Genomic DNA, 14,826 nt, shown 5'->3' with positions numbered 1-14,826 from the left:
ATTTCATAGTCTCATCACATACCAGGATCATTCCTACTTTTTGATCAGTTTGTACCTAGCATGTCAGTCGTATGTGGTAGTGAATATGGCAATTACAACATATATAATTTGTGGCAAATGCATAAGTATTATCATGTGGAAAGTGAAGAACATGTCAGAGATCACAGATCATGGGGGTACAACTGACACAGATAAATGTATCCAACTTTCCCTAAGTTATCTGTCTAACCATAAAGAACTGTTATACTGTTAAAGCACCGTGAGTATTAGTGACCAGTCATTATATAAGTGCCCATGTATTGTTTATCTTCCCTTTCAATAAGCTAAAATGTTGAGAGATGGAACAATGTAAACCCTTTGATGACAGCTGTTAGACCCTTCCCTGCTACTCTGGCTGCCTCTGAGGACTGTTAGCCAAACAACAGGCTTCACAGCCCTCATAGCAACTGGACTGCTTTGAGCCCTCCACAAATGCTTTGAAGAACTTGAGGGAACAACGGTGCATAAGTACAGCAGTGGAGCTCACTGGACACCGATGAAAGTGAACTACGCAACTTGTGGGTAGAGATGGGAGGGAGGTAGAGAAGATAGTGAGGGTACAGAAGACACTGTACGAAAGGAACTAAACTCATTACCTGACTCATGTAATATCTGTGTATCACCTCTATAATAACAACAAAGTAAATTAATTAAAACGTAAAAAACAACCATGTCATTGTCAAGTCAGGCACCTGTAACTTCTACCTACTCAGGAGGCTGAGATCTGAGATCTTTTTGCCTGGGCAAAAAGAAGTTGGTGGGACCCTTTAAAAAATATAAAAATTTTGAAAAAAAGCTATACTGCAATCATAGCTGTTTGGAAACAAAGCAAAATCCTTGTTGTAAAAAGCATTTTCTCATATACTGCAGCTGCACTAGACCTTCTGGCCATGGCAAGCCTTGATGAACTCTAGCAGCTATTTTGACTCAGGCCAGAGAGGGATCACTTCCCCTGGTACTTCTCCTCAAAGAAAAACTGTGATTGGTGTGAATAGGGTCCTTTATTTGAATGATTGGTATAAAACAGACTGAGCTGGTATGTGAAGAGCAGGAGCAGCAGCAGCAGTAGCAACTGCTACTGGCATTGATAGTAGAACAAGGAGTAGCAGAAAAATGGTGGCTGAAGAGTTCCGGAGAGAAGTGGAGTTCAGACACAGGCAGCCCAGAAGGGATGGAGTAAGTACAGAGACAGTGAAAGAGAATGGAGACCTTTGGCTAAAGCAAAATAGAAAGCTGAGAAGGGAAGAGATGAGAAACCTTGGGCCTTAATCATGGAAGAGTTGATGGGAGTCATATGCCAAGTCATACAGGCCAAGAGACCCAACAATCCAAGGCCCAAAAGCTTTAATACTGATTGCTTTATGAGCTGAGAGTCCCAACGTCTGAGGCTTCCCGGGGAGATGTAACTGTAGCATGCACTGTCCTCTGCTCATGGTTGTTAGGCCTAGCTGTACTGAGGTCTGAGGACTTCACTAGCTACCAAATGCCAAGCCGCTGGCAAATGGAATCCTGAGAACCTACAGCTACAAATCTCTGGCTTCTAAGGCCTGGAGCTTTAGATAAATCTCTAGTTCTCAGGGCTTGGAGCTATTAAGCTTCTAGATCTGTCAGCCTTACCCACAGACCATCAATATTCTAGGACTCAGGACTACCATTGCTAAAAGAGCTACTCCTCCACCTACTCAGGATTTCTACCCAAGTAGAAGAAAAAAGAACCCAAGCCAACTCATTGGTAACACACCTCAGAAACAAGGTCTTTGAACTTTATAATTGCTTATTTTCTAATCTTTTTCCTCAATACGTTATAGGCCCACGAGAGCACTATTGTGAGTAGTATTTAATCTCCATTTTCTACCAAATATAAAGAGTTTGATAAATCTTAGCATAATGAATGCATACAAAATATGGATGCCAGATCTTATTAGCAATGATAAAGCTTCCATTCCCTGACTACCTGCTGAGTAGTACACCTGATAATTGGCATTTTTATATGTATGCTTTACCAACGGATAATAAAAAAGATTCATGGTGTCATATCTGACACACACAAAAAGGCATGGGAAACGTACAATACTCATGTTTAAGGACAGTGGTTTCCAAATAGCCTGCTTGGGAACTAGAGGTGCAAAATTTTGGCTCCCAAAATTATATCTACCAAATGAAGACCTCTGGGAATGAGACATAGTGATCTGTGCTCTAATAAGCCCTCCAGATGATTCTGCTACACATTGTAGTTTTCAGATTTACTAGCTTGAGGACATAGTCTCATAGGAGAGAGTTTGAAGGATGTAAGAGCTTTCCAGTCCCCTAAATACTCTGAAACACAAGCCCTGCTGCTTTACTCTCCATAGCATGGCTTTTTATCTGCATTGTGTTTGGCATCCAGCAACTGACTCATTGCAACTATGATTTAATACAAAAAATAACTTTCTGAATACCTTTTTATTTATTTCCCAATAGACTCAGTACTACAACACCTATTATCTTAGCCTGCTAAAGTATTTTCACAGAGGAATTAGGTCCTTACTCCCAAGAAGTTTAAACTTTAATAATAGAGATAAATTTTATATCAAAATGCATAGTATAATGTCAAAGATAGAGACATGGTTCCTAGCCAGCCAAGGCTGGCGTTGATATTTTATCAACTCTAGAGGAAAGCAAAGTTAGGTTAGAATCCACTGGGACTCTGGACTGAAGTATAGATTGGCAAGCTACCAGTAGCCGAAGTTGCCAAAGGCACAATATAAGTAATAGTAGTATATTCTTGAATCGTTTATACAGGTTTTGTAAAAATTTCTCCTTGAGGAATGAGTAAAGAAGGAAGAAAACCATAAATTGAATGTCTAGTTTGTCTTAAAAAAAATTGTTCTTAGGGAGCAAAGCCTGAAAATAATCTTCATGGAATTTGTGATTGGAAATGATCGGCAGAAAGCAGCCATCAACAATAGAAGGCATTCAAGTGTCACTGTAATACATCCACCAGGAAAAGCACAGGTGGTGTTCATCAGTGAGCAGTGCTCCAAACAAGACAGCATCTGGCAGCAGTGGTAGAAGACTAAGATTGTAGGCAACTAAGCGTCCTTTACTAACTAGGGCTCAATAAAGGAATATTGGAGAAGGAGAGATGATCATAATTCTATCAAAATAACAAGTATACATTAAAGCTAAAAAAATGGAGAAGGGATCACTAGGCCAGAGATGTGACACTACTGTGCTATTGATTGTTTGTGTTTATTTTAGACTTCAGGGAACAATGAGCTATAGATCGCAAAGAATGAACTATTTGGATTATTTTTGATTCTGCACAAATACCAAGAGGACTCTTCTTCCTTCTGGCTGCAGTGCTGTGAAGGAAAAACTATTTGTCCATGGCAAATCTCCACCTGTTCCTGTTTTCTTGCCTAGAAACTCAGTGTTGGTTCAGGATGTTTATTATCATCTCTACCAACATGGCCACCCTCCTTTTTAAAAATAAAATCATTTTTTGTGCCAGTCCTGGGGTTTGAATTTAAAGATTTGCACTCTTGCTTCCTTTTTCTGCTTAAGGGTAGTGTTATACCACTTGCGCCACATCTGTTTCTGGTGTTTTCTGGTTAAGTAGAGATAAAAGTCTGTCTTGTTTGTGAAGGCTGACTTTGAACCATCTTCCTCAGACCTCAGCTTCTTGAGTAGCTAAGATCATATGCATGAACCAGAAGCAGCCCTCCTTTAACAATGTCTATTTTATTCACATTTAATTCTTCAAAATTACCTTTGTCCTACTGACATAGCTCCAATCAATCAACCCTTTGGTCTCATCACCTCATTGGTTACCTCCTTTCTCAATTCCACTCAACCACAACCCTAGGTTAAGTCATGATCATTTATTCACTGGCAGTAAACACTAACCAGTGTCAGTCACATCCTATTCACCTCTGAAATACCCCTGAAAGATGTATCTTCCCACAGCAATGTGATTAGCTTTAACTTACACAAAAATATCACTATTCTCAATTCTCTTCTGAAATTAAGCACCTACTTCCTGTCTAAAATGGAAATCATTCCACATCTAAAGTTAGCACACTCTCCATCATCTTCCTCTTTCCTGCACATGTGCCTTGAGACAAGTATACCAAGTATCCAAGAAAACATACCACCTGAGTCTCTCCTGGCCCTCTTTGCATGACTCTATTCTTCAGTTTGGAATGTTTCTATCACTCTTCTCACCAAGTCTCTTACCATATTGCCCAAGGTTATGTCCCAAGGTAACATCATTCATTGCTGCTTTTATCTGGTCCACAGCTATTTTCTGAACGTCTCATGGCAAGACAGTATGATAAATAACAATATGGAGCAGAGAGTAGATGGAAGTGTGACCAATGGACAACTTCTTCCTTCATAAACTTGTGATGTAATTAGGGGCTAAGAGAAATTTCACAAAGAACACATTTCAAAGTCCATGAAAATTACAAAGTAAGAGCTTTGGGGCTAAACAGAGAGATCATGTTGTTAGGATCCAAAGCATAGATCATATTTTCTTTATCTTACATTCTTTATAAGTAGAGACACATATCATATATGCTAAATGAGGAAATGACGCATCTGCCTTCCATGGCCTCCCTGACTAACAGGACCACGGGAGAGTCTACTCGCAATTATGTTTCTCCAGCATGCCTCATGTACCTGCCATTTATGAGTTGGATGTTTTTATATTCACAGCTTCACACTGATACACAGTATAACATTATTTAGTTTGATACTGAGAGGAGATTCTGTCATGGGGACACCCTCATGTACAGGGTTATTGCCCTTAAAAAAAAAGGAGACCCAGGACTCTCCAGGTCTCCTTTCTGGCATAGGAGCCCTCATTAAGAAGGCAGACATTTTTTTTTGTAAAAATACAGAGGGGTTACAGTTACATGAGCAAGGTATTGAGTACATTTCCTTTCAAGCATTGTTGCCTCCTCCTTTGTTTTTCCCCCTACCATCCCTTCCCTCCCACTTCCTCAGCTACACCCCCCCCACTCCCACCCCACCCCTTCCAATATTGTAAAGTTTGTTTTCAACATAGTGTTTTGTACATCTAATTCCTCCCTGAATTAGAGAAGTGTATATCCAAGATGTAGGGCACCGACATCAAATACAGTAAAAACAAGGGTTATACTGTGGGGGAGGAACATATGAAGAAATAAAAAAAAATCACATGGTACAAAATAAATACGTTAGAAACAATATCAAGAAAGAAAAAAGATATTTGTATCCCTACGTTGGGGTTCATTTCGCTTAACATCATCTTATATGGTCATATGTACATACCTTTGACCTCTTCTGCTTGTCCTACACATGAACTAATTATTGCAAATAAGGGAAACCATGGGACCTATGTTTCTTTTGGCCTGACTTACTTCACTTAATACAATTTTTCCAAGTCTTTCTATTTCCTAACAAATGGGGCAATGTCATTCTTTCTGATGGAGGCATAGAATTCCAATGTGTGTGTGTGTGTGTGTGTGTGTGTGTGTGTGTGTGTGTGTGTGTGTGTGTGTGTGTGTGTGTGTGTGTTTGTGTGTGTCACATTTTCTTGACCCATTCATCTGCTGAGGGGCATCTGGGTTGGTTCCATATCTTAGCTATGGAAAATAATGCTGCAATAAGCATAGTTGTGCTGGTAGCCTTAGTATTGCCTTGTTTGTGATCGTTTGAGTAAATGCCCAAAAGTGGGATTGCTGGGTCATAGGGGAGCTTTATGTGGAGTCTTCTGAGGAACCTCCATACTGCTTTCCAAAGTGGTTGAACAAGTTTACACTCCCACCAACAATGCAGTAGGATTCCCTTCTGGCCACATCCCCTCCAGCATCTGTTGTTATTAGAGTTCTGGGGTGAGGTAGAATCTCAATGTTGTTTTGATTTGTATTTCTTTTATGGCTAGAGAGGTTGAGCATTTCTTCATGTGTCTATTGGTCATTCTTATTTCCTCTTCAGAGAAATTTCTCTTTAAGTCTTTAGCTTATTTATTTATCAGACAGTTATTTCTTTGCAGAATTGTTCTTGGGGGTTTTTGAGTTCCTTGTCCGTGTATGGCTAATGAAGATCCAGAATCAACTCCAAAATGGATCAAAGACCTCGGAGTCAAAGCATACACCCTGAAAACATTACAGGGAGGAATATGTAGACATCTTTAAGATGTAAAATCCACTGGCATTTAGATCTTGGAGTTTGCAGCCTCCTGAATCATGAAAAACAACTGTCTTCTATTTTCTAAGTCATCCAATTTACAGTATTTTTTATAGCATCCAAATGGACTAAGACCCTTACTTTTCTTATTCTTGTCATAGCCTGTCCCTGTCCTATATTCAATTCCTTCTGACTATAGCCAATAGTGGTAAGGTCAGTCTGCCAAATCAGTGACCAATAATTGTTTTACACAATCCCTCCTAATGTTTGCATTCTAACAAGAATTTGAATGCCTTTGTCTATGATAGTGGTTATCAATCTGTTCTCTTTCTCCCTAAGTACGAATTTGACAATATCTGGTAATATTTTTGACGGCTGCCATTGGGGGAAAGCTGTTTTTGGTAACGAGAGGATTACCTAAAGATAAGCCATGGATTTTGTGTAGAATTAATATCATTTGAAACATTCTGTAGTTCTTCCCTAGTGATTCTATCTTTATATACTGAGCATATCCAGAATAAAGCTATATTCCATACAAAATTCACATACTTGAAGATATATGTTCTTTAAGTTTTCCTTCTTGTATTTAATATTGTCAAATCTTTCAAACCTTCTTTACTATCTTAGTCATGGTAGTAATAGCTATTGAGTTTGTAAAATTAAGTGTTGAGGGTAAAGCTTTGTGTTACATCACTTGCTTGGTATGTGCACGGCCCTGGGTTCTCTCCCCAGCACTGCAAAAATAAATATAATAAACAATTACAAAATATTGAACTTCATATCGATTCCAGTGAAGGTTTATATTGCTCTTTTAAAGTTCCATATTCTGTTTTTTGTTTGTTTCAATATAATGTAAAAAAATAACGCTTAATGTTCATCATGTGTATTTCTGGGAAAATATTGAATGAGATATTTCTGGCACCAACAAGTCACTGGAGACTGTCCTCCAGGCTCACCCCACATCCAGTCCTTTCTCAGGGGAAGGCTGAATCAATAAGCTCCAAACTACTGCAGTATCACCTTTGTCCATCTCACCATCTGCCAATTGTCTGGGGACAAATCTCCATACATCTTATCTGTGACAGCCATTATCCTACCTAAAGAAAGATTAAGCTAGTGCGGAATGGTGCATTTCAACAACCTCATTCCAGCTTCAACAGAACAATGTTCTACTGATGGTTTTTTTTTCAACATTTCATCACAATTCTGTGTTTACTATTATAGATTAATCTTATCTTCTGTTATTACTATACCCCATCGATGCCCTTGAAAACACTGAATTCCCTTCCTACCTTTGATGTCCCAGCATGTCTGCATATTACTTTAGATGGTATAGTGTGACTTATTGAAAACACGGGTATTGGTATCAAAAGTCCTGAGTTTGAATTCTTGTCAGTTCCTCCATTAGTTTGATGCTTGACCTTAGTTAGTTACTCAATATCCTTATTCCAAAAATGGGACTGACAAAATTACACAAGGTTGTGGAATCAGGTTTTTTTTTTGTCACTAATGATTGAAAAGTGACTGGCATATAATAATGGTTAAGTGATGGCTTATCTGCTATACTGTGGTTCTGTGACCTCAATTCAAGTTGTCTGAATTCACAAGGACATAGTGTTTTAAGTATTGTAAGACTGGGATCTCATTAGAATCATATTGCTTCATTTTTCTCCCTTATTCATTTTCAACTTCTTCATAGGCAAGAACACCTTATTTAGTGGTGTTTAAAGCAAATACTCTTTGATAGGAAATTTATTGGCACAATAAAGGTTGAACTCTTCCAGTCTCTCAAGTCATCAGTTAAAATCACACCATCTGCTTCCACTGTGAGCGTTATTCTATCCTGTTATTATTAGATCCTACATTTCCAATCTTCCAAAATATATGGAGAGAGACAGAGACAGAAGAAGAGACACGGAGAGAGACAGACTCATGGGGAGAGAGACATAGAGAAAGAAATGTGGGAAGAGAGAATAATACCCTGGGCTCAGTGAAAATAATAGTTATGTCTTTATATAAGGATTAAAATGAATTTTTTTAAAGTTTGTGTTTGTGTGTATGTTGTGGGGGGAAGGGGAAGTCCTAAGGATTGAACTCAGGGCCTGGGCACTGTCCTTGAGCTCTTTTGCTCAAGGCTAGCACCCTACCACTTGTACCACAGGGCTATTGCGCCGCTTTCAGCTTTTTCTGAGTAGTTTGTTGGAGTTAAGAGTCTCATAGACTTTCCTGCCTGGGATGCCTTTGAATGACAATCCTCAGATCTCAGCCTCATAAGCAGTTACAATTACAGGCGTGAGCCACTAGCACTTTTTTGAAGTGTTTTTATGTATTTAAATAACCAGTGTGTTTGACACAGCATCAGCACAGGCAAATTGTGCCCTTATGTGGTAAACTCACACTGGTTTCTGCAGAGCATCTTTTTTTTTTTTTCTAACACACAATGTCTGTTGTTTATGCCATATTTAATGTTCTAGAGTTTCACTATCAATCAATGTTGTCTTCCTCTGTTTGTCAGGTAAAACAATCAACTGGCAACAAAAGTACAGGGCCAGAAGCAGGGGCCAGTTCCACACATATCCCAAACCATCTTCTATTCCAGTCATGCTGCTGGGCCATCCACACTGTAAATCACATAGAATTGATGCAAACAGGATAATATGTGTACTGTAACCCTAAAGTCCCAAAAGTCATTGAATACATTTTTTGGGAGACAGTTGTGAGGCTTGAACTCAGGGCCTACACATTCTCCCTGAGCTTTTTCCACTTAAGGCTAGCACTCTACCACTTGGAGCCACAGTGCCACTTCCGGTTTTCTGGTGCTTAACTGGAGATAAGAGTTTTATGGACTTTCCTGCCCTGGTTGGCTTCAAACTGTGACCCTCAGCTCCTTGCTTAAATACATTCTTGATTTATTGTTTTTGCGGTGAAGGTCTTTCCCTCTATAATTAAGGGATTTGTTGAAATATCAAAGGGAAGAGTTGAGAACTCTAAATTACATTGGTTCCAGAAGCTAACAAAATGTCTAAACAATAATCATTCCCTAATATAGAACTGGGGAAGTCAAATTTCAGTGATAAACTCCCCTTCCTACTACATTTGCTGAGAAAGCACAGGGTGGGACCTGCACAGGCACACTTCAGAATGGCAGACTGCTGGAAATAATTCACCCATATCTAGCCCAAAGTGTAGATGCAGCTTTGCATGCAATAGGAAGACGACGACTCTGTTCCTAGCAGAAAGCTCATTTCAACTGCTTACTGTCTAAACATGGATTCTTTCATTCAACAATTACTTTTCAAGCACCTAGTCAGTGCCAGAATCTTGGCCCTGAGGGGCAGAACTAGTAGAGGATATTCGTAAAAATGCCAAAGACCATAAAAAGATTGAGCCATTTTCATGGGATATCTATGGAATGCCAGAGAATGTAGGAAAAACACGATCCACTTTCACCAGAAATTACCAAATCAGGATAGGCATCAGTGGAAGTGGGGTGGGAGTGGGGAATTTTTTCCTGTATTACTTTTCTTTTTTTATTAAATAAGTTTTTTATTGTAAAAATACTGTAGAGAGGAGTTAGAATCACATGAGCAAGGTAATGAGTACATTTCTTATCAAACATTGTTGCCTCCTCGTTTGTTTTTTCCCTACCATCCCTTCCCTCCCACCTCCATAACTACATTCCCTCCCCCTCCCCCAACCCCCCACCCCCCCTGCCTAAATTTTAAAGTTCGTTTTTCGACATAGCATCTTGTACATTTCATTGTTGCAATGGGTCAACCTATATCCCTATTTAAACAATTTGTTTTTTTCCCTTCCGCTTCCCAAATTATACCAACATCAAATACAGTGAAAACAGGGGTTATACCGTGGGGGAGGACATACAAAGCAACAAAAAAAATTATGTGGTGCCTTATAAATACATTATATTAGGACCTGGTTAAATTCACTCTCCTTTTACCTCTCCACATCCCTCTAATCCTATTTTTCCCTACAATTCTCCCTAAACCTAATAATTTCTGGTTTGCTGAACCCCTCTTCTTAGCCCATTAATCCATAGTTGTTTGATATTGAATACATTGTATCTGTTGAACTAGGTTGTATCTGCAACCATTTTGACTGTGCAACTACAGGACTCTGGTTGATGCTTGCCAAATGGGCAGAACAAGCTGGAAAAACACAAGAAAAATGACAAGTCCAGGTATCTCAGATCCCACTCAGGATAATCAGGGGACAAAACAGTTAATGAATAACCCAGAGGAGAGTTCCCAAAAAGCTATACAAACACTACTGGCAAACATGGTGAATGAAAAGATTGAAAACCTGCAAAGAACTCAGTGCAAACTTGATAGGGAGTGAGACGAAGCAAACCAAAGATTAATAAAGGAATTTCATGAGCATGGTGAGGCTAACCAAAAGTTACTACCGGAATCTCGTAAGCATGAGGAAGGTACTCAAAGATTAATACAGGAATTGTGTGATGGTGAGGAACGTACTCAAAGATTAATACAGGAATTGCATGAGCAGGCTGAGAACAGTCAAAGAGAAAGACACGAATTGTGTATTGCGTTTCTAGAGGGGTGCACAGTGGTACACCCACAATTTGCAGCAATAGTCAGAATGTGTTAACATAGAAACATACCCACTATTCACACTGTATGTGGAGATATGTATGTTAGACCTCAAACTCCGACAAATATTACAGATTCAAATATGTTCCTTCCTAGTAAGCAACTTGAAGAGTATATGCACATTGATCATAGGAAACTAGAAACTTTTTATGTAATCATTGAAAGGATATTTCCTGATGAACATAGTGTCTGAACTGTACAAGCACAACACTACCATGTGGGTCTGAAGTAGGGTATGAAGGGACGAAGGACATCATTTGTTAACAAGGTTGCCCAGACAAAGGTAAAAATTTCCTTAGGGTGCTCCATATAGTACAGCTGAAAGGCACATAGAATTTTGAATAAAATATAACTCAATACTAGAAAATTAGCAGAAGAATGTAATCACATTGGTGCTGGCCCCTTTTAACTTCATTTTCAAGTGTATCCAATTACTTTTTTTTCTTATTTATTGTAAAGGTGATAAACATGGGGGTTACAGTTACATAAGTAAGATGATGAGTACATTTCTTTTTGGACAATGTTACCCCCTTCCTCGTTTCCTGCCATTTCCCCTCTCCATTCTTGTTCCCTCCAAGTTGTAAAGTTCATTTCCAACATAATGTCTAGTGAATATCACTGTTGCATTGCATCTTTTTCCTGCTGTTTCTGTGATTCCTTTTCCTTCCGTGGATCAGATAAACTTATATGCAAGACAAAGGGTACAGCAAACAAAACAAACAAAATGAAAGAGAAAGAAAGAAAAAAAATAGTTAGAAACAGTACATTATAGAAACCTCTTGTTTCCAATCATTGAAGTTCATTTTGATTGTGATCCTCTGCTAAGAATGTCATAAACATAATCTAACTATTACATCGAGGGAAACGATTCTTTGGGCCTGGCTTGCTTCACTTAATATAATTTTTTCCAGGTCTTTACATTTCCTTACAAATGGAACTGTGCACTACAGGCTGCATGACTCAGGTGGTATACACAGCAGCACAGGTCCAACTGGCATGCCCCAGGTGGGGGACTGGGAGCCAGGACTGGGGATCATGTGCTTGAGCAACACAACAAACTCCTCCCGATTGAAGTCAGAAAACTGAGCATAAGCCTCAGCAGAGGGGGGAAAGCAGGGGAACCGCACCCCCTGGGAATCACGCCGTGACAGCAATAGTCCTGTGTGTCCAGGCAAGAGAAACAGAAACCCAAACTTCACCAGAACCTGACTGGTATATTCCAGGCTGGGAATTGGACAATTCAGGCTGCTAGCATCTGATATAGTCAGGAGCTCAGGCTGGGAAGGTGGTTCAGCGATAGAGTGCTTGCCCTGCATGCATGAGGCCCTGGGCCTGGAATCCTCAACACCACATAAGCAGAAAGGGCCAGAAGTTGCGCTGTGGCTCAAATGGTAGGGCACTAGCCTTGAGCTGAAGAGCCGAGGGACAGTGTCCAGGCCCAGAGTTCAGACCCATGACTGACCAAAAAAAAAAAAAAAATCAGGAGTTCATAGCAGACTCCAGCAACTGGGGGAATACATCCAATACACCTGATCTTGCCAAGAGCACCTGTAGGAATAAACAGGATTAATCTAGGCGGCTCGGTCCTTCTAAAGGGAGGAACTGCCAGTAATCTACAGCAGACAGCCAAGAGCTCTATGTGGGTCAGACTAGCTGCTGGAGGCCAGCCTCTCCCCCAACAGTACTGAGACTAGGTACAGACTTTCTCAGACAACCCAGAACCAGCAACCAAGCAAAGAGAGACACCTATCAACCAAAACAAAATTTCAGATTATTCTCCAGTGACCCCTGAATCCCCATGGGAAAATCACAGAGAAAACATTACAAGGTTTATCAATTCCAAGGATAGCAAACTACCCCCAAAAGCTAGCAGCCACCCAGTGGAGAAACCCCAGTGGAAGCAAAGCAGGACTGGAAGACAAAAGCTACATCCAAGAGATGCTGCAGGCAATGACTCAAGAATTAAAGTGAGAAATAGATCAGAAATTTAAAGAACACAGAAATGAAATGCAATTCCTGTTAAAATCCCAATGACATACATTTCTGAAGTATAGAAAACAGTCCAAAATTTCATATGGAAGAAAAAAGACCTAGAGTAGCCAAAACAATTCTAGGCAAAAAAAAAAAAAAAAAAAAAAAAACATGGGAGAGAGCTCGATGCCGGACTTTATTTTTTTTTAATATTATTTTATTTTATTTGAGAACATACTGTACAGAGGGGCTACAATTACATGGGCAGGATAATGCGTACATTTCTTACCAAGCATTGCAGCCTCCTCCTTTGTTTACCCTTCACCTCCCTTCCCAGCCTCCCCCCTCCCCCCACCCAATTATACCCCCCTCCCCCCACCCCCACCGACATTGTAAAGCTGGTTTTGACATGACATTTTGTACTTCTCATTGTTGCAACAGGTCCACCTGAATCCTTAAACGACTTGTTTGCCCCCATCTCCTCCACATGTTATACTGACATCAAATATAGTGAAAGCAGGGGTTACACTGTGGGGGAGGGACATACAAAGCAACAAAGAAATAATCTTATAAATGCGTTAGAAACATATGCATGAAAGAAACGAAAACATTAAAATACATATTTAAGGGTTCATTTTCCTAACATCACATTATCTGACCTTTTCTGCTTGACTCATACCTATACTAGATATTGCAAATAAGGGAAACCATGGGACCTATGCTTCTTTGGGCCTGGCTTACTTCACTTAATATAATTTTTTCCAAGCCTTTCCATTTCCTAACAAATGGGGCAATGTCATTCTTTCTGATGGAGGCATAGAATTCCATTGTGTATATATACCACATTTTCTTGATCCATTCATCTACTGAGGGGCATCTGGGTTGGTTCCATATCTTAGCTATATCGATGCCGGACTTTAAACGCTACTGTAGAGCCGTAGAGCCATAAAAACAAACACAGCCAGGTACTGGCACAAAAACAGACCCGCAAACCAATGGAATAGAATAGAAGAACCAGAAATAAAACCACACACCTACAGTCAGCTGATATTTGACAAAGGAGCCAAAGACATACAGTGGAAGAAACACAGCCTCTTCAACTACTGGTGCTAGGAAAACTGGGAGGCCACATGCAAAAAATTAAAAGTGGACTCCAGCCTGTCACCATGTACTAACATTAACTCAAAACAGATTAAAGACCTTAACATCACACCTGAATCTCAGAAACTACTGCAGGACAGAGTAGGAGAGACACTTGAACTAATAGGCACAGGAAGGAACTTCCTGAACAGAGTCCCAGGGTCACAACAAGTTGGAGAGAGACTCGACAAATGGGACTACCTTAAAATAAAAAGCTTCTGCACAGCTAATATTACAGCAACCAAGCTAGAAAGACAACCAACTAACTTGGAAAAAGTATTTACCAGTAATATATCAGACAAAGGGTTAATATCCAGTATATACAGAGAACTCAAAAAACTAATCCCTCCCAAACCCAATAAACAAATTACTAAATGGACAAACGAACTAAAGAGAGACTTCTCAGAAGAAGAGATAAAAATGGCAAAGAAACTCATGAGGAAATGTTCACCATCCCTGGTTGTGAAGGAAATGCAAATAAAGACAACCCTGAGATACCACTTTACCCCAGTCAGAATGCCCCACATCCTAAAGTCAGCCAATGACAAATGCTGGAGGGGATGTGGAGAAAGAGGAACCCTATTACACTGCTGGTGGGAATGTACACTTATACAACCACTTTGGAAAGCAGTCTGGAGGGTCTTCAGAAAGCTAAATACTGACCTACCCTATGACCCAGCCATACCACTTCTAGGCATCTATCCTAAACAACAGGAACCAGTATACAAGGACACATGCACCTCCGTGTTTACTGCAACACTGTTCACACTAGCCAGGATATGAAAACAACCCAGATGTCCCACCACAGATGAATGGATCCAAAAATTGTGGTATCTATACACAGTGGAATATTATGCAGCCATTAGAAAGGACATTTGCATTTGCAGGGAAGTGG

At 39.9% G+C, this 14,826-nt stretch overlaps 1 protein-coding gene across 15 annotated transcripts in view; it reads right to left on the bottom strand.

Moving 5' to 3' along the window:
* The window catches only part of CUNH8orf34 (chromosome unknown C8orf34 homolog), a 413,720-nt gene that overhangs the window by 305,407 nt on the left and 93,487 nt on the right, over positions 1-14,826 (bottom strand). The window lies entirely within an intron of this gene.

Source organism: Dipodomys merriami, unplaced genomic scaffold, assembly GCF_024711535.1.
Source record: "Dipodomys merriami isolate MVZ:Mamm:240054 unplaced genomic scaffold, mDipMer1.0.p SCAF_4, whole genome shotgun sequence".
Lineage (NCBI taxonomy): Eukaryota > Metazoa > Chordata > Mammalia > Rodentia > Heteromyidae > Dipodomys > Dipodomys merriami.
This window is presented reverse-complemented; position numbering and strand designations above follow the sequence as displayed.